General features: G+C 39.3%; 1 protein-coding gene and 1 long non-coding RNA gene across 2 annotated transcripts in view; one reads left to right on the forward strand and one right to left on the reverse strand.

Moving 5' to 3' along the window:
- LOC111825259 overlaps positions 1-7,429 on the reverse strand; it is an 11,111-nt gene extending 3,682 nt beyond the window's left edge. The window contains exons 1-2 of the long non-coding RNA XR_002828416.1: positions 7,318-7,429; positions 4,152-4,195 (exon numbers count right to left, since the gene is read on the reverse strand). This is a non-coding gene — a long non-coding RNA (uncharacterized LOC111825259). The remainder of the gene's footprint in view (positions 1-4,151; positions 4,196-7,317) is intronic.
- FRY (FRY microtubule binding protein) overlaps positions 1-25,773 on the forward strand; it is a 572,796-nt gene that overhangs the window by 161,471 nt on the left and 385,552 nt on the right. The window lies entirely within an intron of this gene.

Here is a 25,773-nt window from a genome sequence, read left to right on the forward strand (position 1 = left end):
TATGATTTCCCCCATCTGGCTCATTAACTCATCTATTGGAATGTATTATTCAAGTATCCAAGTTCTCATTTTTCTATGGGCAGGAGCTGAAGTATGTATAAGTTAAGTGATTTGCTCAGGGTTACCAATTGGTGAGGTTGAACTTGAACACAGATCTTCCAGTTCTAAATGGCATGATTTCCATTATGCCAGTGTGTCTCAAGCCTTTGTAATGTGTCAGGATAACTCTTTCCTTGAAACCCCACTCAAAAAATTCTTCAAAGAATAGTTTGAAAACCACTGGACAGAATAGTAAACACTTCTTGAAATCCCAGAGCCACAAGTAACATTTTATGTAGTACCCATCCTACTTGGTACAAGCTTTCTTTTCCATTGATGAGGACGAAGATGAACAGATAACCTAAACTTAGCAATTACTCTTTGTTGTCAGTGTATTTGTCCCCATGCCTTCATGCTGGCATAGTGGGCTGTGGGAGCTGGGTGAGATATATAACTGTTAAGATTTGTTCAACTCAGCCGGTATATCTCAGTGGTTGAGCTTTGACCTATGAACCAGGATCATTTCCAGGTCAGAGCACATGCCCAGGTTCTGGGCTCGATCCCCAGTAGGGGGTGTGCAGGAGGCAGCTGATCAATGATTCTCATCATTGATGTTTCTGTCTCTTTCTCCCTTCCTCTCTGAAATCAATAAAAATTGTATTTTTAAAAAGTTTATTCAACACAGCCTACCTTTCAGTATTGATCACCTGGAATTATAAACATGTTTGACTTACCGCCACTATTTCATAGCAAAGCTATTTCACCTGGTTGCTGTCAGTGTTAATCATTTCTTTGGTCCCAATGAGAGTAATAATTTTCCTTATGAAAATAAATATGTTGCAGGTGCATCTAGAACAGCCGTGGGCAAACTACGGCCCGTGGGCCGGATCCGGCCCGTTTGAAATGAATAAAACTAAAAAAAAAAGACCGTACCCTTTTATGTAATGATGTTTACTTTGAATTTATATTAGTTCACACAAACACTCCATCCATGCTTTTGTTCCGGCCCTCCGGTCCAGTTTAAGAACCCATTGTGGCCCTCGAGTCAAAAAGTTTGCCCACCCCTGATCTAGAATATAAACAAACATGACAGTGGAGGTAATACACACCTAGACTTATATTGGGTTGCAGAAGCTACCATCTTTGCCCCATAGGTAGTATTGCTCCTGGAACATGACAGGATTTTAGCAAGTTGGAAATAAAGTTTATGGGAGCAGACAAATGTTAAATAGTTGTAAAAGTGAATTATAAAACAAAAATTGTGCTTACTGAAAATATGCTTTTCAATTACCTGAATATAATGCTCCGTATTTTGTGGCTATACAGAAGTCCCAAAATCTTGAAATTGGGACTAAAACTCTTCAATAGAATTGAAGTAGAAGGGTGCCCTATCCCCCTCACTCTTTAGTATTCAAGGACAGGTCTCTTTTTCAAAATCTGTGTAAGGATATCTGGTAATATTCTTTTAGTCAAATTGTTGTGATTGAAAGTGAGCTCATCTGCTAGAGCAGAGTCTGTGCCAAAAGAACCTTTGGAACAACAACAAAACTGATATATTCTCGTTTCACCCTGTTCTTAGGATGCCATCTTGAAAGCCAGAATTAGGCACAGCCAAAATTCATGATTTGCCACTGCTCTTAGGAACATAGGAAGATGATAACTGTTAATATTATTAATTATTCATCATTAGACAGTAAGACTTCATAGCCTTCTGCTTTTTCACCTGTAAAAAAGCAGTTCATGCTGTAAATTAAACAAACCTATGAAACAGGAATGTCTCTTTTTTAAAAAACTGAAAAGAGATGGCTTAAACAATTACTAGTAATCTATACTTAACTTTTCTTTTTTTCTCTTGTGTTGGGAAATATGCAATTCCCATCTTGGATAATAAATTAAGTTTGAAGAAATGTAAAATGTAAGTATGTGGTCCCAATACTTTGATAGAGTTAATATATGGAGATAGATGTTTACATGTGGATCTTTGCTATGAGAAATGCCTATATTACATTCATCAGTAATAGAATCAGATTAACAAAATGTCAGCTTTGAAAAAGGACTCTGAAGTAGCCCAACCCTGTGCCCTCTGCAAGAAACTTCCCAATGATATCCTCAGAGAGGGTGTATCCAGCTTTTGTTCAGCTACCTCCACCTTCACATCATTCTCCAAAGTGATAAGCATGATAACCTCTGGCTTCATCTAAATCATTAATCAAAATGTCTAGCAGATCAGAACAGTATCAGTGTTGTCATAGAACTAACAATAATATCCATGAGCTACACATAACCAAAGGTCTAGCCATCATCTGTAAATGGGGACTCTAATTAGAAATATTAACAAGATTAAAGATGCCCACTGATAAGTTTTCTGTATCACCAGCCTGAATCTGAAATGTTTCTCTCTTTGGGCCACATTTATCACAGAAGGCCTTTCAAGTTACCTGTCTGATGATTCTCAAAAGGTCAAGTCCATTTAAAGTGTTTCACTCTGAACATGAACAAATGAAGTTGTTTTCAATCCAACCAGCAAGAACCCATTTGCAAATCAGAAACCTGTTTTACTGTGTTAAGGCTCAAAGGTGATGTCCATCAGCTCCTTTTAACTGGACCTGCCCTGCTCATGCAGGCTACTCCAGAAGCCTGAGGCAGTGTGGGTCCAAGGCAAGAACTTCCCCAGACCAGCTTCCTGGTGCTCCCTCTCTTCTCACCTTGGGTATCCTTGGCTTTAACAGTCAGTTCTACACTTGCTACCCTGGTTCAACCTGGACTCCCCCACAAACAGTCCCTGTGTTTGTCCTCGGCAGTCACATGCAATGTTTGGATAAAAAGCACCCCAGATCGCTTGGCTGCCAGTCCACTGAACTGGCATTCTTTCTAGTTGGGGTATGGAGAGTTCAACCAAATTCAGAGAATTGGGGATTAAGCAAATCATTGGACAGGCACATTAACCTAAACCAGCGGTTCTCAACCTGTGGGTCGCGACCCCTTTGGGGGTCGAACAACCCTTTCACAGGGGTCGCCTAAGACCATCCTGCATATCAGATATTTACATTACGATTCATAACAGTAGCAACATTACAGTTATGAAGTAGCAACGAAAATAATTTTATGGTTGGGTCACAACATGAGGAACTGTATTTAAAGGGCCAGAAGGTTGAGAACCACTGACTTAAACCATCAGAGGGCTAGTGACACCAAGGCAATGTTGCCCTTATATCCGCGGCAGCACACAGAGACCAGTAGAGAAAATGAAATGATTTTGGAGACAGTCATACCTGACCTATAATTTAGCATAGACCATAGCTTGTCAAGGCTCATGAGTAGAGAGGTACTGTTGTAAGCATTTGTTAATGTAGATATTGATGTTAGTTTGCTTGTTGACAAGGCACATTATGTTACATGATAGACATGGAGTAAGTTAAATTGCAACAAATTTTACTCATTCATTTATTCAGTATTTCTTGAACACCTCTCATGCCTGCATTGTTCTGAGGAATAGGATTATAGCAAGGAATTAAACAGAAATAACCCCTACCCCACAGATCTTACATTCACATGGGGGTCAGTGGCAGACTACAAATGAGTAAATATGTATGCTGGGGTTCTTGTTCCAGCATTAAGAAAGGTTCAGGAAATTTGGAGAAGGTTGTGTGTATATTAAATAGGAGTCCAGAGACGAAATATAATTTTGAAAGGCATTTGGGGGTCAGAGGAGCCTAGTTTAAAGGACACTAAGATCTCCTCGTCTCAGGACCCCATGCTTTTTATTAACACAAATTGTCCTGAAGCAAGGCAGAGATATACACTTCAAAGGGTCAGGGTTTCGTATACAGAGGCATTGTCAGAATGGGGGAATTAGTCTACGGCTGTTCAGGTGTTTGGCCAGTAGGAGGCAATAACATGTAGATTAAGATGCCCTTAGCTGTCTGGCAGCAAACAATCAATTTAATGTATCCTATTCAGGTTTGGGGAAATGCCATCAGCCATTCCCAGATTCAGCCCTGCTGTCATGCTGGAATTGGCTTCCGGCATATGTATTATTCAGAAAGTAAGATATGTTTAAATAAAGTAAAGCAAGGAAAGGGGCATACAGTGACAGGGGAATGAAATCTTACCTTATGTATGATGGTCAGGGTATACCTTGCTGACAAGCAGAGACCTGAAGGAAGAGAAGGAGCCAACCATTGGGATATCTGGGCAGAGTGAGTTCAGGCAGAGAGAAGAGCCAAGTGCAAAGGCCCTGAGCAAGGAGGCCACTGTGGCTGGAGTGGAGCTACTGCTTTCTCACTGCTGGTACTTCAGAAAACGTAACAGGAAATCAGACTGATTTTTCACTAGACTTGCCCTGTTTTGTTATTGCTGTTGATTTTTTGTTGTTAACTAAAAGTCCACAAGGAAAGAGTAGTTTTGTTGTACTAAATATGTTTTGACTTGGCTGAGGAATTAATGTGTGTGTGTTTAATTAAATTGGAAGAGCAGTTGAGACATACATGTTTATGCTTCACTGTGGTAGTGTGAGAGTTAGTCATCTACCTGATCAGAAGAGCCCTTAGGGTCTATTTTGCAACCAGTGCTTAGCGAGCAATCTTGCAGGTGCTATTATTTTCATCCTCTAAGTAAAGAAGGGGAGTTGGGTGAGGGCCTGAGTCATAGAAAATTTGAATAAGGACTCTGATTTCTTACAGGTCCCTCCACACCTATGTTTAACCACTGCAGGAGCTCTCCCATTGGTGGCAGACAATTTAATAAGCAAAACCTGGGGTGAGGTTATTTCCTGATGCCCGTCTTCTTTTCAAGCACAGTCAGCCTTCCCTGACCAGCAGCCTGTTTGTGGGCACTCAGCTTCCTGGCACATGTTGGGAAATTTTTTCTCAAATGTTTTTCTTTTTACAAAGCCAACATTTCTTATGTTTCTCAGTGTTTCCATGAGTCTGGCTCTAAGAGGTGACCTGTGTCAGAAGCAGGGTGATGCTATACCTGGCCAACCTGACAATGTCCAGCTATAGTGGTTCTGACCACCCAGCAAGGCTGTGACCATCCACCAACACACTGGTGACCTCAGGGGACACCAGATCACAAATGAATAACTATTACTGCCTCATAGTTATACTCTGAAATGCCGACAATGTGACTTCCATTGGTCTTAAGAGGAAAGTTTGCAAAAACAAGAATAGAGTTTGGACTCGTTCTTTGACCATTTTGCTTAAATGTTTCAATTCCTCTGTATGTGCATCAAAAACATGGTAGACCTTCCCATGATGTGAAGGTAGTTAGCTCATCCTTGGAAAGAAGCACGTTGAGGCGTGGTAGACTTCTTTGCTTGGAGCTGCTTCTCTGTGGCTGATAAGCTAGGTAAGTCTGTCCAGTAAAATTTAGTTTGGTCATTGACAAGTGTTTGCAAAGGTTATAAAATTTCATGGAGCACATCTTGCTTTATTGTTCCTAAGGGTTGGACTATGGCCTTTAAATAAATTCTGTGATAATAGCAGAAGATTTCAAAATTAATCACTAGAATTTACATCTCTCTGGTCATTTTAATAAAAATAGGCTATTTTATGCTATCATATGATGTTTGCTCTTTGGTTTGTACAGAAAATCACTAGACAGATGCACAGCAAAAGACTATATTTCATGTATTTAATCTATACAGAGGAATGCTGTGGGCATTCAAAATAAACTCCAGCTAGCAATTGTTAGACTCCATGATGCCCAGCCATGCTAGATGCTGGGAATTCAGGTATAAGGGGTGTGGTCTTGAATTCCTGCAAGCAGCTCACAGTTTCATGAGATGGCAGGCATGTAAACTAATAATTACAAGGCTGTGTAACAAGTGCTCCTGGAGTCCAAATGAGGAGCATTTGTCTTGGCCTGGGACAGCCAGTCAGAGCTTCTCAGAGGAATGGGTGAGGGTTAGAGTTGGGGAACAGGGAGAAAAGCAACATGTACAGAGTAAAGCATAACACTATTGGTGGTGTGATGTTGTAGGGACTTGAAGACTGTTCCCTATGACTGAAGCATAGGGCTGCATGATGTTGGAGAAGTAGCAAAGGGTGTAGTGTGATAACCAAAGGTTCATCTTTATTCTTAAAGTAATGGAGAGGGAACTGTTGAACAATCTAGCAGCAATAGGGAGAACCAGGAGACCACTAAGAAGGCTGTTGCATTGAGCCAGGCAAAGAATTATAAGTCTCTGAGTTTAGACAGTGGTAGTGGGAAGAAGAAATGTTTGAGAGAGAGAATTTGGGAAAAGGGGAAGGGAAGTGGTGTGTTCAGACTGATGTGCTGAATTTCAGTTGGCGATGTACAATAAAATGTGAAAAGGTACCTATGGGTGTGGACCTCAGCAGTGAGATCTGAGGTAGAGAAATAATTCAAGAAACATCACACAGTAGTTAAAGCTAAGAGTTTAGATGAAATATCATAAGCAATATTTCTATATGAGAAGAAAAGGGGCTTAATACGAAATTCTGAGTTCCTCTTATGATTTAAGGGAGGGACAGAGGATGAGCTCTGAGGTTAAAAAGACCAAATGGTCACAGAAATAGAAGAATAACAGAATAGACTGATGTCACAGAAGCCCAGTAAAGCCAATGTGTCAGAAATGACTTGGTTTCCTGGAAGGAGATCATCATTCGATTCTTGGTCAGGATGCCGGAGGATGGGGGGTGGGGGGCAAAGCTACCCCTGATGGATGGGAAGTGGGAAGGCTCTGAAGAGGAGAGGCGTGAAATGACCTGGGGGAGCCTGGCCTCCTATATCTCCTTACAGGGTTTTTCCTACCCGCTCCCCCAACACTGATCCTGTAAACATTCCTAGAAGCATATGAGTAGAAAGTTTTTGTTTTCTGGGGTTTTCCAATGCCAAATTACACCACTTTATATAATTCTCTACAAATCCCAAACCATCTGCCATGGGAACAGTGCATTTTGCTCTGGTCATTTTTCCTTCCTATTTTATTTTTAATTAATTTTATGATACTTCCCTCCATGTTCTTGCTTATACCTTCTGAGTTGCTCACACCTCTGGCTTCACAATTTGAAAGCACATGGTTTTTGTCTGTCTTTTCTGATTGTTTTTTGTAACTGCCGATCACAATCCATTCTTCTTTCCATGTAATTTTTATAGAACATATAATCAAGCCCATTTGCAAAAATATACAAATACTTTGCCTCATGTATGTTTCAGTGCATCCGCCCCTCTCAGTTGGGAACATAAGTAGGATGTCTGCTAGGTCTTTCCTTTCCTTCTCTCCTCCGTTTCCGTTAGACACCCGGCACTTACCAGGTCCTGTGCTTCGTCTCTTGGCTCTGTATTATGTTTAGTTTCTGTTCTGTGTTCTGTGCTTGTGTGCTCCAGATCCCAGTTGCTTTGCTCCAAGCACCCACAGTCTTATATTTTATCCAATGACATTCTGAAGCAGGGGAGCCTCTTGGAGGTAAGAGTCATCTTGTTTGGTATTCCTAAGTCCAGCCCATATAAGGAACAGAACTAACATTTGGGAACATCTATTTATAGTAGGTGCATTCCTTATGCTATCTTATATTAACCCTTACAGTAACCCTGCTGTAGGAGGTGTTGTTCTCAGTTAGTACACAGATACATTCAGTGACTTCTTGAGACCTATTTCAGGGCCAGGACTAGAAACTCATCCTTCTTCCTGCCCAAACCTCAAAGGGGATGGAGGTTGTCACTGTGAATCAACTGGACACTCATGCAGTTGGCACCCCAGTTAAGAGCATGGGCCTTGACTTGAGCTTTGAACTACTGATGTGAGGGTGGCTCTCCTGGCAGTCAGGCATCTTCATTCCTGAGCAGGACAGGAGGCGCCTTCACCAGTAGGTGGCGATGTGGCAGCACCGCAAGTGAACACAATGCACATGGCAAAGCAACCTAGTGAGGAGCCTTCTAGAGGGAAGATGGTAAAACGTTTTTTTCTTTAATTTTTTGAGGTGAAATTCACATAACATAAAGTTAACCATTTTAAAGTGACAGTTCAGTGGCATTTAGTACAGTCACCATGTTGTGCAACCACCACCTCTATCTCGGTCTAAAAACATTTTCATCTAGAGTGAAACTCCTTAACTATTAAGCAGATTCCGCCTCCCCGCCCCCGCCCCCGTCCCGCACCCTATTCCTGGACCCCAGGACAGCAGCCAATCAGCATTCTCTCTATGGATTTACCTAGTTTGGCTATTTCTTATAAATGGAATCATGTAATATGTGACCTTTTGTATCTAGCTTCTTCCACTTGCCATCATGTTTTCAGGGTTCATTCTCATAGCATGTATCAGTATTTCATTTTTTTCTTTTGACTGAATAATAGCCCATTGTATGGATAGGCCACAATTTGCTTATTCAGCCACCCATTAATGAACATTTGGGCTATTTTCACCTTTTGGCTGTTGTAAATAGAGCTGCTGTAACATGGGTGTACATGTATTTCCTTGAATCCTTGTTTTCAATTCTTTGGGGCATATACCAAGAGGGAAATTGTGGAGTTTTTTGGTAATTCTCTGTTTAACTTTTTGAGGACCCACCAAATTTTTCCATAGTTGCTGACCCATTTTGTATTCCCACAGCAATGTTTAAGATTGTCAAATTTTTTTTGACCATGACTCACAGTAGAAAATATACATATTTTACATTATCACCCAGCATTCAAATATGTGGAGCTATATATAACATATGTATATATCATACATATTTAAATATATAAAACAAATTTCATGAAATTGTGTTTACCTTACTACCATATGATGTACTCTGATGTGACCCACCAAATTAGTTCCATAACTCAAAGCAAAATGAAATCTTAAAAATTAGCTGTTAAGATTAGAGTACTATTCTAAGTATATATAATAATATAACATATCTCCTTTCCATTTGAATAGTCAAAGAATTTAGGGTATCATTCATCAACTTATCAATATGTATAAGTTTTGGGACATATTTAACTTGTGAAAATAACATTCTATATGTTATATTCTCAAATACAGGCAATTTAGCTCACATGCAAATATCATTTATATTGTATGTACTTGGTACTGTGAGAATTATAATTAGCTGGCGTTTTATATTTTTTTGGTTTTATACTTTTTTATACCCATGGTTTCTAAGAAAAGTGCTGTGACACATGTTATTTTCATTTATTGAATGGCTCAGTTCTTTCAGTATCACTTGAGTATTTTGTAGAATAAGATACTAAAGAGTAGAGTGGTGAGGACAAAAAGAGCAAGTGACAGTGATAGAAGAAGAGAGAGGAAAAAGTAAAATCGAGAAAACTAGGAGAAGCTTATCAAATGTGTAGCAATTATGATCATTGTTAAGAATCACCCAAAAGTGAGCTTTCCTGGAAGGAGTGGTGTTTGGGAGCACGAGAGATGAATGGTGAGAGCCCACTCTGTCAAGCAGTTCCCCAGATAGGAATTAGGAGGTCCATAGGCCTAGAGGAGAAATGTTACATTTTACTTTTTATTAACCTCCAACCAAAATTTAGTATTTTCTTTAAATGCAAATATGGGCAACAAGCATAGTATTAGTTAGTTAGCATTACATTCCTGTTGCACTGGCCTAATGTCAGATCCGAGTTCCAATCTGGGATTTTGCTGTCAAATGAAACCACAGACATTTTCATCATATCACAGTTGCTTTAGGTAGGTTTAAATATTGTTTCTGTTCATTGTTTTATTTTAATATTATTATAAGTATTAGGCTTGCCCTGGATTTTGTTTTTGTTACTTAATGTGGTATTGTTACCACACTTTTGTAAATATTTAAATAATTTGATAATTGTACTTCAAAGTAACTGGTTTCCTTTGGAATCCCATGTATTTTGTCTTATTTGTGTAAACACATTCTGAAAAGGATTCCATGGGCTTTGACAGATGCTAGAGGAGTTCGTGGCACAGAAATAGTTAAGAACCTCCTAGAGCCTCACTGTCCAGTAAGAGAGCCACCAGCCACTTGCAGCTTCTGAGCACCTGGAATGTAGCCAGTCCAAACTGAGATGCACTATGAACTGAGATGCGGCTTCAAATATTTAGTGCAATAAAGAATATTAAATGCTCCACTGATAATTATATATTTATCACATGTTGCGGTACATTGGTTACATAAAATATATTAAATTTAATTTCACCTGTTTGTTTTTAATTATTATAATGTAGGTGCTAAAAATTTTTAAATTGCATATGTAGCTCGCATTACATTTCTGTTGGACATCACTGGCCTAACGTCAGATCTGAGTTCAAATCTTGACTCTATCACATAACCAGCGATTATCGTCATCATCACTGATATTGTCATTATTTTACCATGTCCTAGCTTCTGGATCCCCATAAATTTCAATTTCCTTATCTGTAAAAGTAGATATAAGCCCAAAGGAGAGAGTTTGGCTACTTAATCTAGATAGGGCCTTCTTCCTAATACATTTCTTACTTTACTATCACAAAGGCCCTTCACCCATGTCCCTTTTTTTACTCCTCTGCTACCCATGCTAATGAATAAAAAATTTAAATTATATATGTGAAGTGATATACAAAGATAATGATATAAGAATTCATAGATGAAGTGGATTTTTTTTAAAAAAAATTAAAGGATAAACAAGGGATAATTCCCTTGGAAAGCAAAAAAAAAAAAAAAAAAGATGGAAAATGTCTTGAAGTGGGTTAGAATAGTAGGCAGATTACAGTTGCCACCCATCCTGTATTTATTCAGAGAGGTTGAGGTGGCATTTGGATACAACCCAAGCAAACCACTAGTATATTCCTGGAGTTTGGAAATGGCCACTTGAAAGGCAGGATAACCTGGTGTGTCCCTAAATCAGAAGCTAAAAGTCCAGTGGGCTATGTGCAGGAGGTGGGAAAGGTGGCAGTGTGTCTCTTTAAGAGTAAAGGGTTGAGGAGGGACTCTGGCCTATTGTTTATCTAATCTTTACTGTGTTGGAGCCCTGAGCATTTTAACTCTAGCCCTCTGGGAATAAAAGCTCTTTCATCTACAGAATCTCCTTTGAGATGATGAAACAACTTTCTGTAGATAGCAGAGTATATTATTACGTACCCCTTATAAATGAGAAGAGAATTGCACAAACACACAAGTGAACACTGTGGCCAGTGCCTGGTAGAGAAGGGGCTAACTGTGAGCTTGCATTTCTCCATAGCTAACACAGTAGGATCAGAAGCATGCCCTGCACCTCCATTTCCCTGGGCTTCTCAGAGTAACCTCATCCACCCTGACTGTCTGCAAAAATCATTATTCTCACTCTCGCTCCTAAGCTGAGCCATGCGTTTGGAATGGCTCTCACCACCAGCCAGTTAAGCTTTTCCCTGCCACCATTCAGACAGTTCCTGACAGCTCCACCTTCCTACACAAAGCCCTGCCTGTCTGGTCAAAGTAGGTGGTGAGTTACCCACCCTTTCTAAAAACATGCCTTGCAAGACTTTCTATCCTCCAAAATATACTTGCTCCACAGATACATGTTCAGCTGTGTGTGAACTGTGCCTGTGGTGGAGAACATGTATGTGTGTCTCTGCTTCCCTGTTGTGGGGCTCAGACCACAGTCTTTGAAAGGCAGATATCAGAGGATCTGAACCACACAGCACCATGAACAATGGTAATTTTGAAGACTTTGAAGATCTAATCAGTGATGCTCAATAAAGTAGACACTTTTTGTTAAAGCATTAGTTCCAAATGAAGAGATGTTCTATGTATCTTTAATTCTTTAGTTCAACTCTTCTCCACCTCGGTGATAATAACTTAGCAACAACTAGGTTCTTCCTGGTTTACAAGACTTGTCCAGTTTCTATCAGTTTTCCTCTGGACTGAACAAAGCACTTTGATATTGCATTACTAATTTCACAGCAGATAGCTTGATTATTTTCATACTGATTTATCTCTTTCTAACTTTCAATTACTTTTTGGTGCTGTGTCATCTCCTACTAATCAGCCAGTGTGTGCTTCCTACTGGATGCTTTTGATACTAGCATTATCTATAATAATAAAAGCATAATATGCTAATTAGACTGGACAGCCAAATGACCTTCCGGATGTCATTCCGGACATCCTTCCGGACAAAGCTGCCGTGGCAGGGGCCGAGGCAGAGGCGGTTAGGGGCAATCAGGCAGGCAGGCGAGCAGTTAGGGGTAATCAGGCAGGCAGGCGAGCAGTTAGGGGTGATCAGGCAGGCAGGCAGGCAGAGTGGTTAGGGGCGATCAGGCAGGCAGGTGAGCGATTAGGGGTATCAAGCAGGCAGACAGAGTGGTTAAGGGCAATCAGGCAGGCAGGCAGGTGAGTGGTAAGAGCCAGCGGTCCCAGATTGCAAGAGGGATGTCTGACTGCCAGTTTAGGGATCCCTACGGGATTGGGCCTAAACTGGCAGTCAGACATCCCCCAAAGGGTCCCGGATTGCGAGAGGATGCAGGCCTGGCTGAGGGGCCCCTTCCCTCCCCCCCCCCCATGAATTTCATGCACTGGGCCTCTAGTCTATAATAATTAAAGCGTAATATGCAAATCGGCCGAACGGTGGAATGACCGTTGGGATGACCACGCTATGACACCCACTGGTGCCAGGCCAGCTAAGGCGGGTGCAAAGCGATTGGTTGGGGGCCCTGCCATCACCCCATGATCACCCCGCAGAGGGAGGCCCAGGCTACCCTGCGGCGATGCTGCGGTGGGTGGGCAGGGCCTCCCTCTGTGGGGGCAATCAATCACAGGGCTCCCAGACTACAAGAGAGCGCAGGTCGGGCTGAGGGACACCCCCCCTCCCGTGCACAAATTTCGTGCATCGGGCCTCTAGTTAAAACATAATTAAGAACATGAATCTGTTGCCAAAACATTCAAATAATGTATGCCAAAAACTTACATAAAGTAATTTATTACATAGTATTCTGCTTTCACCAGCCCATGGTTCCTCCCAAGAGCATGGTCTGCCCTAAGGGACAAAGTTCTTCATTTATAGAGAAGTACCTTGTCCAAGGTCATAGTATCAGGGTCAAAAAATAAATAAAAAGAGCAGCATAGTTTTCTGATTCCCAGTCCTTCAGCCTTTGTTGGTAGATAACTATGAACATGTGATCACACCAAGAGGGAAAAAATTTTAGTATATGTAAATTTAAGTAGCAAGCATAGAAAAAAAAATCTATATTTCTAATTTCTCCCAATTTCATAGACTTTAAAATTATAAATTTCAATAACTATATACATTAAATGGTACAACTTTTGAGGAAAAGTTGACCTTATTTTTTTAAAATATATTTTTATTGATTTCAGAGAGGAAGGGAGAGGGAGAGAGAGAGAAACGTCAATAATGAGAGAGAATCTACCATTATGATTGCCTGCCTCCTGCATGCCCCTGAGTGGGGATTGAGTGCACAACCCAGGCATGTGCCCTGATTGGGATCAAATCATGGCCTCCTGGTTCACAGGTTGACACTCAACCCCTGAGCTATGCCAGCTGGGATGACCTTATGATTTAAAGTCTAATATTTATTTTTGTGTATGAAATTGGGAAATAGTGGAAATATTAGCTCTGGCCCTAAGAGGTAGTTAATATTTGTCACTAAATAATGGAAATTTCTTTTTTAAATTTGTTTTTTATTGCATTTATTGGGGTGCTATTGGTTAATTAAATTATATAGGTTTCAGGTATACAATTCTACAGTATATCATCTGTATATTGTATTGTATGTTTACCACCCCAAGTCAAGTCTCCTTCCATCACCATTTATTCCCCCCTTTACTCTCTTCTACCTCCACCCTCTCCCCCACCTCACTTCCTTCTGGTAATCACAATACTGTTATCTGTGCCCATGAGTCTTTCTTTTTTCATTGCTTAATCCCTTCACCCATCTCACTTAGCCCAAAACCACTTCCTTCTGATAGCTGTCAGTCTGTTCTCTGTATCCATGAGTCTGTTTCCACTTGTTAATTTTGTTAATTAGATTCCACATATAAGTAAAATATATGATACTTGATCTAAATAGCTTATTTCACTTAGCATAATACTCTTCAGGTCCACCCATGCTAAAGCAAAAGGTAAGATTTCCTTTTTATTTTACAGCAGAGTAGTAGTCCATTGTGTAAATGTACCACGACTTTGTTTATCCACTCATCTACTGATGGGCACTTGGGCTGCTTCTAAATCTGAGCTATTGTTGCAATGAACATAAGGGTGCATATATTCTTTTGAATTCGTGTTTCGGGTTTCTTTGGATATATTCCCAGAACTTGAACTACGGGGTTATAAGGCAGTTCCATTTAAAAATTTTTGAGGTAACTCCACATTGCTTTCCACAGTATCTGTGCCAATCTGCATTCCCACCAACTGTGCATGAGAATTCCGTTTTTTCCACATCCTCACCAACACTTGTTCTTTGTTGATTTAGTGATCTCAGCCATTATCTCATTGTGGTTTCAATTTGCATTTCTCTGATGATTAGTGTTGTTGAGCATATTTTCATATGTCTGTTGGCAATCTGTATGTCCTCTTTGGAGAATAGTCTATTTAGGTCTTCTGCCCATTTTAAAATTGAATTGTTTCTTTTTTTGGTGTTGAGTTTTATAAGTACTTTATAATTTTTTATATTAACCCCTATCAGATGTATCATTGGCGAATATGTTCTCCCATTAGATGGATTGTCTTTTCATTTTGTTAATGGTTTTCTTTGCTACACAAAACCTTTTTAGTTTGATGTACTCACATTTGTTTTTTGTTTTTTTTCTTGTTTCCCTTGCCTAAGGGGGTAGATCAGAAAAAATATTGCTAGGAAAAATGTCAAAGATTTTACTGCCTATGCTTTTTTCTAGGATTTTTAGGGTTTTGAATCTTACATTTAAGTCTTTAATCAATTTTGAGTTTATTCTTGTGCATAGTATAAGAAGGTGGTCTAGTTTCATTTTCTTGCATATATCTGTCCAATTTACCCAACACCTTTTATTGAATAGACTGTCTTTGCCCCATTGTATGTTTTTGCCTCCTTTATCAAATATTAATTGACCATAAAGGCATGGGTTGATTTCGGAGCTCTCTATTCTGTTTCATTGATGAATATGTCTGTTTTTATTATAGTACCATGCTATTTTGATTACTATGGCCTTGTAGTATAATTTGATATCAGGTAGCATAATCCCTCCAACTTCGTTCTTCTTTCTTAAGATTGCTATGGCTATTCAGGGTCTTTTGTGGTTCCATATTATTTTTTGAAATATTTGTTCTGGTTCTGTGAAATACGCCATTGGTATCTTGATAAAATTTTCATTGAATCTATAGATTGCTTTGGATAATATGGACATTTTAATGATGTTCATTCTTTCTATCCATGAACATGGTATATGATTCCACTTATTTGTATCTTCTTCAATTCTTTCTTCAGTGTCTTATACTTTTCGGAGTACAGGTCTTTTATATCCTTGGTTAAATTTATTCCTAGGTATTTGGGTTTTATTGAAGCATTTTAAATGGAATTATTTTCTTAGTTTCTCTTTCTGGTAGCTCATTATTGATGTATAAAAATGCAACTGACTTCTGGATGTTTATTTTGTATCCTGCTACTTTACTGAATTCATTTATCAGTTCTATTAGTTTTTTGGTGGAATCTTTATGGTTCTCTATATACAGTATCATGTCAAATGCAAATGATGACAGTTTTACTTCTTTCTTTCCAATTTGAATGCCTTTTATATCTTATTGTTGTCTGATTGCTGTGGCTAGTACATCCAGTACTATTTTCAACAAGAGGAATGAAAGCAGACATCCCGGTCTTGTTCCTGATCTTAAGTGAAATACTTTTAGTGTTTGCCCAATGAGTATGGTATTGGCCCTGGAGGTATAACATATGGCTTCTTTTCCCTTAGATTATCAAATTAAAAAAAAAAATGAGCCCTGACCGGTTTGGCTCAGTGGATAGAGCGTCAGCCTGCGGACTGAAGGGTCCCGGGTTCGATTCCGGTCATGGGCATGTACCTTGGTTGCGGGCACATCCCCAGTAGGGGGTGTGCAGGAGGCAGCTGATCGATGTTTCTTTCTCATCAATGTTTCTAACTCTCTATCCCTCTCCCTTCCTCTCTGTAAAAAAATCAATAAAATATATTTTTTTAAAAAAATGACAACAGCCAACACAATAGCCATCTGGTATGAATGAATCAAAATTACACCTTTTTTTCAGATTGGCAAAAAATATATTTTTTAGTGTGACACAGAATTTTAGTAATTAGTTTATGTGTGCCATGATATGAAAAAGGTTGAAAATCGCTGCTCTAGACTAATATCCACTTCTTTTGTCTTGGCCTCAGTTCATATAAAACTTCTTTGCACGGGATACAAGTGGGGAAGTTCCGCTGCTATCTTTTGCTGAAAACGATTATAGGAGACACAATTTTCCTTATTTGCATCTGGATCTGTGCAACAAGCTGTGCCTTAATGAAGTTCAGTTACATTAAAAAATCTTTAATGTCTTAATTCACTTGAAAAAATTATTTGTACTGGATAGTCATGAATTAAATGTTTTCAAAACTCACAGAATTTATTTTTGTGATGGTTTGTCCATGTGGGTTAGGTTTTTAAGGGAATGCTGATTGCATTTTATGTTTATGAAATGAACATTGTGTGATATCACTTCCTGTTTATTCTCTATTTCTCAAACAGATAATCAGCCCAAATCAAGTATCTAAAAGAGATCAAAAGAGAAGTTTGTGATTTCTTAACAAGTGACTCTTTAGTTTATCTCTAAAAGGCCTCTTATTCTACCCCATAAAGAAAAACAAAACCCTGTCTCCTTAATTGTCACCATTGATCTCAGCTGCTATCTTTCTAACTCAACCCAGGCTAAATCTGACTTGGCACAGTGTGCTATGATAGTAGGGATATAGTGTATTTGATGAATTTTTGGATGTTGAAACTGCTAATCAGAAATTGATAAAGCAATTTTTTTCTAATTAGTGATTTTCCTTTGTTTCCACAGTTTGTTAGTAAAACATTTTTTTTCTGCCTATTACAGTCTGTGCCTGAATGTGCATGTTACTGTGACAATAATTACATGTCTGTGCCCAGGTGGAACCATCCCCAGGGGAAGGGGCATATTCTAACACTAATCAAATCAACTTGATCAGATGCTTTAAAATTATTAGATGATGGCCCTTGATGCTGACAAGCATCCAGATTATGTGCTGAGCTTTGTGTTCAGATATTTTTTGAACACTACACATTTCAGTCTAAAAATGCTAGGAAATCGAACATTAAATATGAATTAAAACACAAACCAATTGGACTTCAGTTGCACGTTTTTTCACAGGCATCAGGCAGCACTAGGCTTGTACAACAAGCCTGTTCATTCGCTGACTCACTAAGTCTTTTGCATAAGGACTTAATGTGTTCCTGGAGCTGTGAGGGAGAACTGAGTAAGACACAGCTCTTATGGAGGGAGAGGTAGACAGCGGGTTGCAATCTGAATCAAGGCAGGATGCAGGGAAATGGCAGAGACTGTGGACTACATATAACCCACGTGCCCTGTACCACTCTCATCCCACTGCCACTGAGAAGCCTGAGACCTAGGTGACCAGTTTGGCCACAGCCTTTCTGAAATACTCAGTTTTCTTAGTTCCTCCTGCAACAGTGCATCATGTATCTTGATCACAAATAGGGCTCTCTTCCTGTGGATCAAGTATTAGGCATATGTGCCACCTACCAGGATGAACACAGACCATGACTCCCCTTTGCAGCCTGGAGAGTAGAATTCAGACTGGATTTCCACCTTTACTCCCCAACCCAGGTCAGGTATCCTTGTATAGACAACAACCTATACCAGGAATCAAATTAATGTGAAAAAGAATAGCATTCTTCTCTGGTTTCCTTTGGGTTGGGACTAGAGCCCCAGGGAACCATTGCTCCCCCAGGCGGGTAGGCAGTGAGTACAGCTCACCCTGGAACAACACAGGTTTGAACTGTGACGATCCACTTTTAAGCAGATTTTAAAAATAAGTATATTTGAAAAATGTTTAGAGATTTGTGGCCATTTGAAAAAACTTGCAGATGAAATTTATGATTTTCATAATAACATTTTCTTTTCTCTAGCTTACCTTATTATAAGAATACAGTAATAGCACATATAACATACAAAATATGAGTTAATCAACTGTTTATGTTATTGGTAAGGCTTCCAGTCAACAGTAGGCTATTACTAATTAAGTTTTTGGGGTGGCAAAAGTTATATGTTGATTTTTGTCTATAGAGTTGGGGGGAAGGGAGGGAAGATCTGATCACCTACCCCCAATCCTGTATTGTTGAAGGGTCAACTGTAGTCCTGGAGAGCCAATGGGGCCTGAAGTATTCCAATTAGTGATAAAGGGTTCTTAGTTTCTTCCTGAACTTTCTCTCAGGAAGTTAGTAATGATGATTTTCCTCTTGCTTGTGATTTTAATAAAAAGATGATGACTCATGTTCTCAAATTTGCTATACCTAAATTTTACCAGCTCTGTGACATTGATCTTATTTTATGCCTCTATTAAGAGTACTTTATAGCCAGGCCAGTGTGGCTCAGTGATTGATCCGTGCACCAAGAGATCACCAGTTCTATTCCTGGTCAGGGCACATAATGGGTTGTGGGCTTGATCCCAGCAGGGGCATACAGGAGGCAGCCAATCGATGTTGATGTTTCTCTCTTATTGATGCTTCTATCTCTCTCTCTCCCTCTCCCTTTCTCTCTCAAATCAATAAAAACATATTTAAAAGAAAGATTACTTCATAGATTTGGGGTAAAGGTTAAATGTGATAAAATATGTATTTTAAGCATGATATTAATATTCAATAAATGTAGATGGTGTCAATCATTGTTATCACATGTCTCAGGTCACTTTTGGACTTTTTTCCACTATGACACTGTTTCCTGAGAACTCCCACTTTTCCTGTATTACTGCTACCTTTTGGTCAGTTCCCAACATTGATGCCCAGCTCCTTGCTTTAAAATCCTTTATATGTCCACCTAAGATTTTTAAGATATAAAAGCCGAAATAATTTGGGGTCATATAAAATGACAACTGAAGACAGCAAGCCAGAGACAAATTCAGATTTTATCATTGTATTTTAAGTACCTCTGTCCAGGTGCCTGTTCTCACCACATTTTTTATAATGCCCCTCCCCTCCTCGTAGAAAGAGGAGACAGAGAATAAAGGTTTTATTTCAGCCCACAGCAGGTGTCATTATGTTTGATTTGTAGACCCTTCAACAAAACAAAGGACTTTGCTGTTTGATTGCAATATATGCTCTCTTTAAAGGCACTCAAATGAGGATCAAAAGCACACACTGGACAAAACTGCAGGTTTAATGGGCAGAAACTGGGTGCTTAGTTGCTCATTCACTCTTCACAAGTAAAACCAGATGCCACTAAAACATTATTTTCTAAATAGCATTTAATTTTTTATGATAGTTTTCTCTTGAAATACACGTAAGAGGGGCATTCTCAACAAATTGCTATTTATAATAGGATTGAAAACTTTGAAAGGCCAGTTGTTAAGATCTCTTTTATAAAGTCAACAGAGAGACTCTCTGGATGCCTGAGAAACAATATATCATAGCATGTTTGTTCACCGTGCTGTTTTTAAATGTCTCCAACTTGGAGAGGAGGAAGATGGTGGCCATGGGATTCCCAGGGCCAGACTGGAAATACAACTGAATTGGGGAACATTCACCAGGAATTACCAACTGAGGCCCAGGTGAGGAAGAAACATATATCAAGGAAGGGACAGAAAACACCTGAAGCCTGACGGGCTAACCCAGCTTCCACAGGCACCACAGGCAGCAAGCTGAGAGTGAAGAGGAATCTCTCTCCCATGGGAGGATTATTTCCCTGAGAAGAACCCAAGCTGGGCTCCATAGCCTTGAGCACGAGAGCCAAAACCAGCAGGGCTTCTGGCCACTGGGGAGTCTGGTCGCTTGGGAGTTAAAGCTGTAGTTGTTTCTTTTGTAAACCCAGAGCACAGGATTTTTATTTTCAGCTACTCACCTGAGGCTTCAGTGGAGGAAGGTGGTGAGGACTGAAGGTGCCTGAGGAGCGGCTAGGGTGGGAGGCATTGGGGAAGACGTGGGAAAGAGGTGGCTTGGAGCCCTGATTTCAGTCGCATTCCACCAAACTGAAACGGCCAGTTTCCTAAGGGGTGCTGGCCCCTTCCAGAAGCCACAGCCCAGGAAACGGAGAAAACTCTACCCTATGTGATACAGCCTGGCCACACCCTCAGGAACCTGCCTGCCACACCCTGCATCTTGACCTTTGCAGAGGAGACAGCAGCAGAGACCAAGCCTAGGGGGTTGAACAGTCTCAGGAAGCACAGTCACTGGCTTGGGGGAGGGGTTGACCATCCCAGTAACCCGGAAACCTGACTGGTGCTTCCCCATCACGGGAGAGCTGATAGAAATTCCAGGTTTCCAACTGATCCCACTGGACTGCTTAAGCGGATCTTCAGTTGAGGGCAGAGACACATCCTGGGTCACTCTCAGAGGAGTAGCTCTGAGACAGGGAAACACACCCATCGCTTTCCTTGAAATCTGAACAGTGAGACCCAGAGGTCTAGACTCCACACTCCACCTAAAGCCCTTTCAGAAACAGACTTTTGAGTGACTACGATTGATAGCTGGCTGGGAGGCAAAAGCAGATAGAGGTGGAGCCCAGGGAACTTGAGGAAGTTTGCTGACCCATCACTGGGCCAGGTGCTACCAACAAACTGGCCTTAGCCAAGCCCCGTGGAAACGGACACAAACTGTGGATTGCTTGAAGCTTCAAGCAGGTTGCTGAGAGCCAAAGGAGGAGAGTTTCTGACAGTTGTTAGCATCTAAATACCTGCCTGGAAGTCCAGAATTGGCAGACAAAACAGTCAGCCACTAGTCAGAAGAGCAGGATCCAAAGGGAGCTCCCAGAAGGCACTAAAACTCTACTGAGACGAAGGCCACTTTACCTTTATTTATTTATTTTCCTTATCTTTCTTCCTTAAAGATTTATTATTTTAATCTCTCTTTTTCTATCATAGATCTAATTTTCCCTACTTTTTCCCTTCCCTTCTTTCTTCTGCTTTCTTTTCATTTTTTCTTTTATTTTTTGTCTACCTGCTTTCTTGTTTTCCTTTTCAAAATTAACTTTCTTCCTCTTTTCTTTTGTACCATTTTCCTTCCCCAGTTCTTTATTCATATGTTCTTCCTTTCATCTATGCCCTTTCACATTCCTTTTTTCTTCCTGTTTTTTCCTTTCTGTTCTATTGTTCTCTTTTCTTCTTCCTAATTCTCTCTTCTTTTGTGGTTGCTTTTGTTGTTGTTGTTGTAGGGGTCTTGTGTATGGTTTTTTTTCTTCTTGTTTTATTTTCTTTTGTTTTGTTCTGCCAGACCTGCACAACTTGCATGACATGGTTGGGGGTGAGCCTCAGGCAACCTGAGAGGAGATCCTCCCATGAATGGGAAAACATAATTCAGGACCCAATTATGGGACAACCCAAGTAGCTCACACAAGGGTCATTCCTGGAGCACCCAGCTTAGGGAATCTAAGAGACTACACCTTTGGGTCCCACAAAACACTTACTACATAAGGCCACCCCATGAAGACTGGGAGGCATAGCAATTTGCTCTAATACTTAGAAATAAATTCTAAGAGACTGCAAAAATGGGGAGAAAGAGAAACAACGCCCAAATGAAAGAAAAGGAGGACACTCCAGAAAGAGAGCTAAATGAAATGGATGCAAACAATTTTTTCAGATATAGAGTTCAAAGTAATGGTTATAAGGATGCTCAAGGAACTTAATGAGAATTTCAAGAAAATTAGTGGGAACTATAAAAGTATAAACCAAGAAATAGAAACTATAAATAAGATTTTAAAAAAAGGCTAAAGGAGTGCATTCCCACCAAACCAGCATTGCAGGAAATGTTAAAGGGAGGGCTTTAAGGAGAAAAAATTAAGAGAGAGGAACATAGGTATAAAAAAAATGGCAGTAAATAAGTACCTATCAATTATAACCTTAAATGTAAATGGATTAAATGCTCTAATTAAAATTCATAGCATAACTGAAAGGATAAAAATAAAATGACTCATATATATGCTGTCTACAAGAGACCCACCTCAGAACAAAAGATTCACACAGACTGTAAATGAAGGGATGGAAAAAAATTTCCATGCAAATGGAAATGAAAAAATAAAAGCAGCGGTAGTAATACTTATATCTCACAAAATAGACTTCAAAGAAAAGGCCATAAAAACAGACAAAGATGGCCACTACATAATATTAAAGGGATCAATCAATACAATAAGAGGATATAACCCTGATAAACATATATGCACCCAATATAGGAGCACCTAAATATATATTTAAGAAAACACCCTGAGAGAACCTTAAGGGTGAGATCGATAGCAATACAGTCATAGTAGAGGGCCTTAACATCACACTAGCGTCACTGGATAGATCTTCCAGATAAAAAATCCACAAGGAAACAGAGACCTTAAATGACACATTAGAACAGATGGATTTAATTGACATTTACAGAACATTCCACCCCAAAGCTGCAGAATATCCATTCTTCTCACGTGCACATGGGACACTCTCAAAGATATTACATATGTTAGGACACAAAATAAGTCTCTACAAGTTCAAGAAGATTTAAACCATATCAAGCAACTTCTGGGATCACAATGGCATGAAATTAGAAATTAACTCCAGTAAAAACACTCAAAAATAATCAAACAAATGGAGACTTAATAGCATGTTATTACACAATGAATGGGTTACCAATGAAATCAAGGAAGAAACAAAAAACTTCCTGGAAACAAACAAAAATGAACACACAACAACCCACAGCAAAAGCAGTCCTGAGAGGGAAGTTCATTATAGCCCTATCTCAAGAAACAAGAAAAGTCTCTAATAAACTATCACTATAAGTAAAAATATTAGAAGAAGAACAAGAATACCCAGAGTAAGTAGAAGGAAGGAAATAATAAAGATCAGAGCAGAAAAAAATGACATAGAGACTGAAAAAACACTAAAAGAGATCAATGAAACAAAGATCTGGTTCTTTAAAAAGATAAAGTGTTGGGGTCCAACCCCAACGGGTCCAGGGATCCCCAAAGGTGTGGACGGAGTCGGCGAAGAATGAATGACATGGAAACTGGGTTCAGTTCATCAGCATAGCGAGGTTCTCCCTCCAGGATCTCCAGCGAAGTTCTGGTCAGGATCTCCAACCAAGTTCTGGTGCCATGTTCTCTCGCCAGGTTCTCCAGCCAGGTTCAGTCACCAGGTTCTTTAGCCAGGTTCTATCCAGGTTCTTTTGCCATATTCTGTCTAGGTTCTCCAGTGAAGTTCTGTAGCCAGGTTCTGTCCAGGATCTTTTGCCATGTTCTCTGTCTAGGTTCTGGTTAGGAGCTGATGAGGATGTGATGAGGATCTGATGAAGATGTGATGAGGATGTGATGATGATCTGATGTTTATTGTCTTGTTACATCCGTATTTATACCAGCCGATTTTAATCCTGTCAATTTCTATTACAAAGGTTAGGGCGTTTCTTATCTCCATTCCAGGGAGTAAAGATTATGTAGCTTAACTACCCGCCTGGCACTTAATTAAGGGGTTGTATCCCCTCCCTAACCTCAGGGAAAGATCCCCACCTGGGGAAACAACCTTTCTCGGAGAGGTGACCTTGGTTAAAACACATGGCGCTAAAGAGAGCAAACATATTAAGAACAATATGCTATATATGCCAGGTCCCTTGAAACATATGCTGTGCAGATGTTTCTTTCCTGCAGCGACTGTGTCAAGCAGCAAGGATGGACCGGCTCCCGGCAATAAAGAAGATTGTTGAATCTTTAGCCAGACTCATCAAGAAACAAAGAGAGAGGACACCAATAAATAAAAATCTGAAACGAAAGAGGTGAAGTAACAACTGACACCACAAAAATGCAGAGGATTGTAAGAAAATACAATGAATAACTGTATGCTAAAAAGCTAGACAACCTGAATGAAATGGAAAAAATCCTAGAAAAATAAAATTTTCCAAAAGTGAGTCAGGAAGAATTAAAAAAACCTGAATAGGCTAATAACATCTGATGAAATTCAAGCAGTATTTAAAAAACTCCCAGCAAACATGTGGTCTGGAAGCCTTCACAAGGGAGTTCTACCAAACTCTCAAAAAAGAACTAAAGCCTCTCCTCCTCAAACTGTTCTAGAAAATCCAAGAGGAAGGAACATTTCCAAGCTCTTTTTATGAGGTTGGCATTATCCTAATTTCAAAACCAGATAAAGACACTACAAAAAAAGAGAATTACAGGCCAATATCCCTGATGAACATAGATGGTAAAATCCTCAACATAATATTAGGAAATTAGATCCAGCAATATATTAAAAAGATTACACACCAAGACCAAGTGGGTTTTATTCCAGGGATGCAAAGCTGGTACAACATTCAAAAATCAATAAATGTGATATATCACATAAATTAAAAGACAAAACTCACATGATCATATCAATAGATGCAGAAAAAGCATGTGACAAAATCCAACAATTATTTTTGATAAAAGCTCTTAGCAAAGTAGGAATAGAGTATATACTAAAGGTCACATATAACAAACCTACAACCAACATCATACTCAATGGACAAAACTAAAACCATTCTCTCAAGAACAGGAACAAGACAGGGATGTCCACTATCACCATTCTTATTCAACATAGTACTGGAAGTCCTAGCCACAGTGATCAGACAAGAAGAAAAAATTTAAGACATCCAAATTGTAAGTAGGAAGTAAAACTGTTATTATTTGCAGATGACATGATATTGTAGGTAGAAAACTCTAAAACTCCACAAAAAAACTACTAGATTTAACAAATGAATTTGGCAATATAGCAGGATACAAAATTAACACCCAGAAATTGATGGTATTTTATACACTGATAATGATCTCTCAGAAAGGGAAACTAAAAACAAAACAAAATTCCATTTGCCATTGCAAGAAAAAAATTTTCTTAGGAATAAACCTTACCAAGGAGGTAAAAGACCTATACTCAAAAGACTACAGGATAATGAAAAAAGAAATAGAGGAAGATATAAACAAATGGAAGAATATACCGTGTTCATGGATTAGTAGAATCAACATCATAAAAATCTAAAGCAATCTATAGATTCAACACAATCCCCATTAAAACACCAATGGCATATTTCACAGATCTAGAACAAACACTCCAAAAATTTATATGGAATCAGAAAAGACACCAAATAGCTGCAGCCATCTTAGAAAGAAGAACAAAATTGGAGGGATCATAATACCAGATATCAAGTTAAATTACAAAGCCACTGTACTCAAATCACCCTGGTACTGGCACAATGGAATAGAAGAGAGAACCCAGAAATTGCTCAATTATGCTCAATTAATATTTGACAAAGGAGGTAAGAGCATACAATGGAGTCAAAACAGTCTCTTCAGTAAATGGTGTTGGGAAAATTGGACAGATACATGCAAAAAATGAAACTAGACCACCAAATCACATCATACACAAGAATAAACTCAAAATGGATAAAAGACTTAAATGTAAGCTGTGATACCATAAAAATCCTAGAACAAACCGTAGACAACAAAATCTCAGATATCTCTCATAGCAATATTTTTACAGATACATCTCCTAGGGCAAAGGAAACTAAGGAGAAAATAAACATATGGGACTAAATCAAAATAAAAAGCTTCTGCACAGCAAAAGAAACCAAAAACAATGAAAATATGTATGAGAGAACAT

This window comes from Myotis lucifugus, unplaced genomic scaffold (genome assembly GCF_000147115.1).
Source record: "Myotis lucifugus unplaced genomic scaffold, Myoluc2.0 scaffold_19, whole genome shotgun sequence".
NCBI lineage: Eukaryota > Metazoa > Chordata > Mammalia > Chiroptera > Vespertilionidae > Myotis > Myotis lucifugus.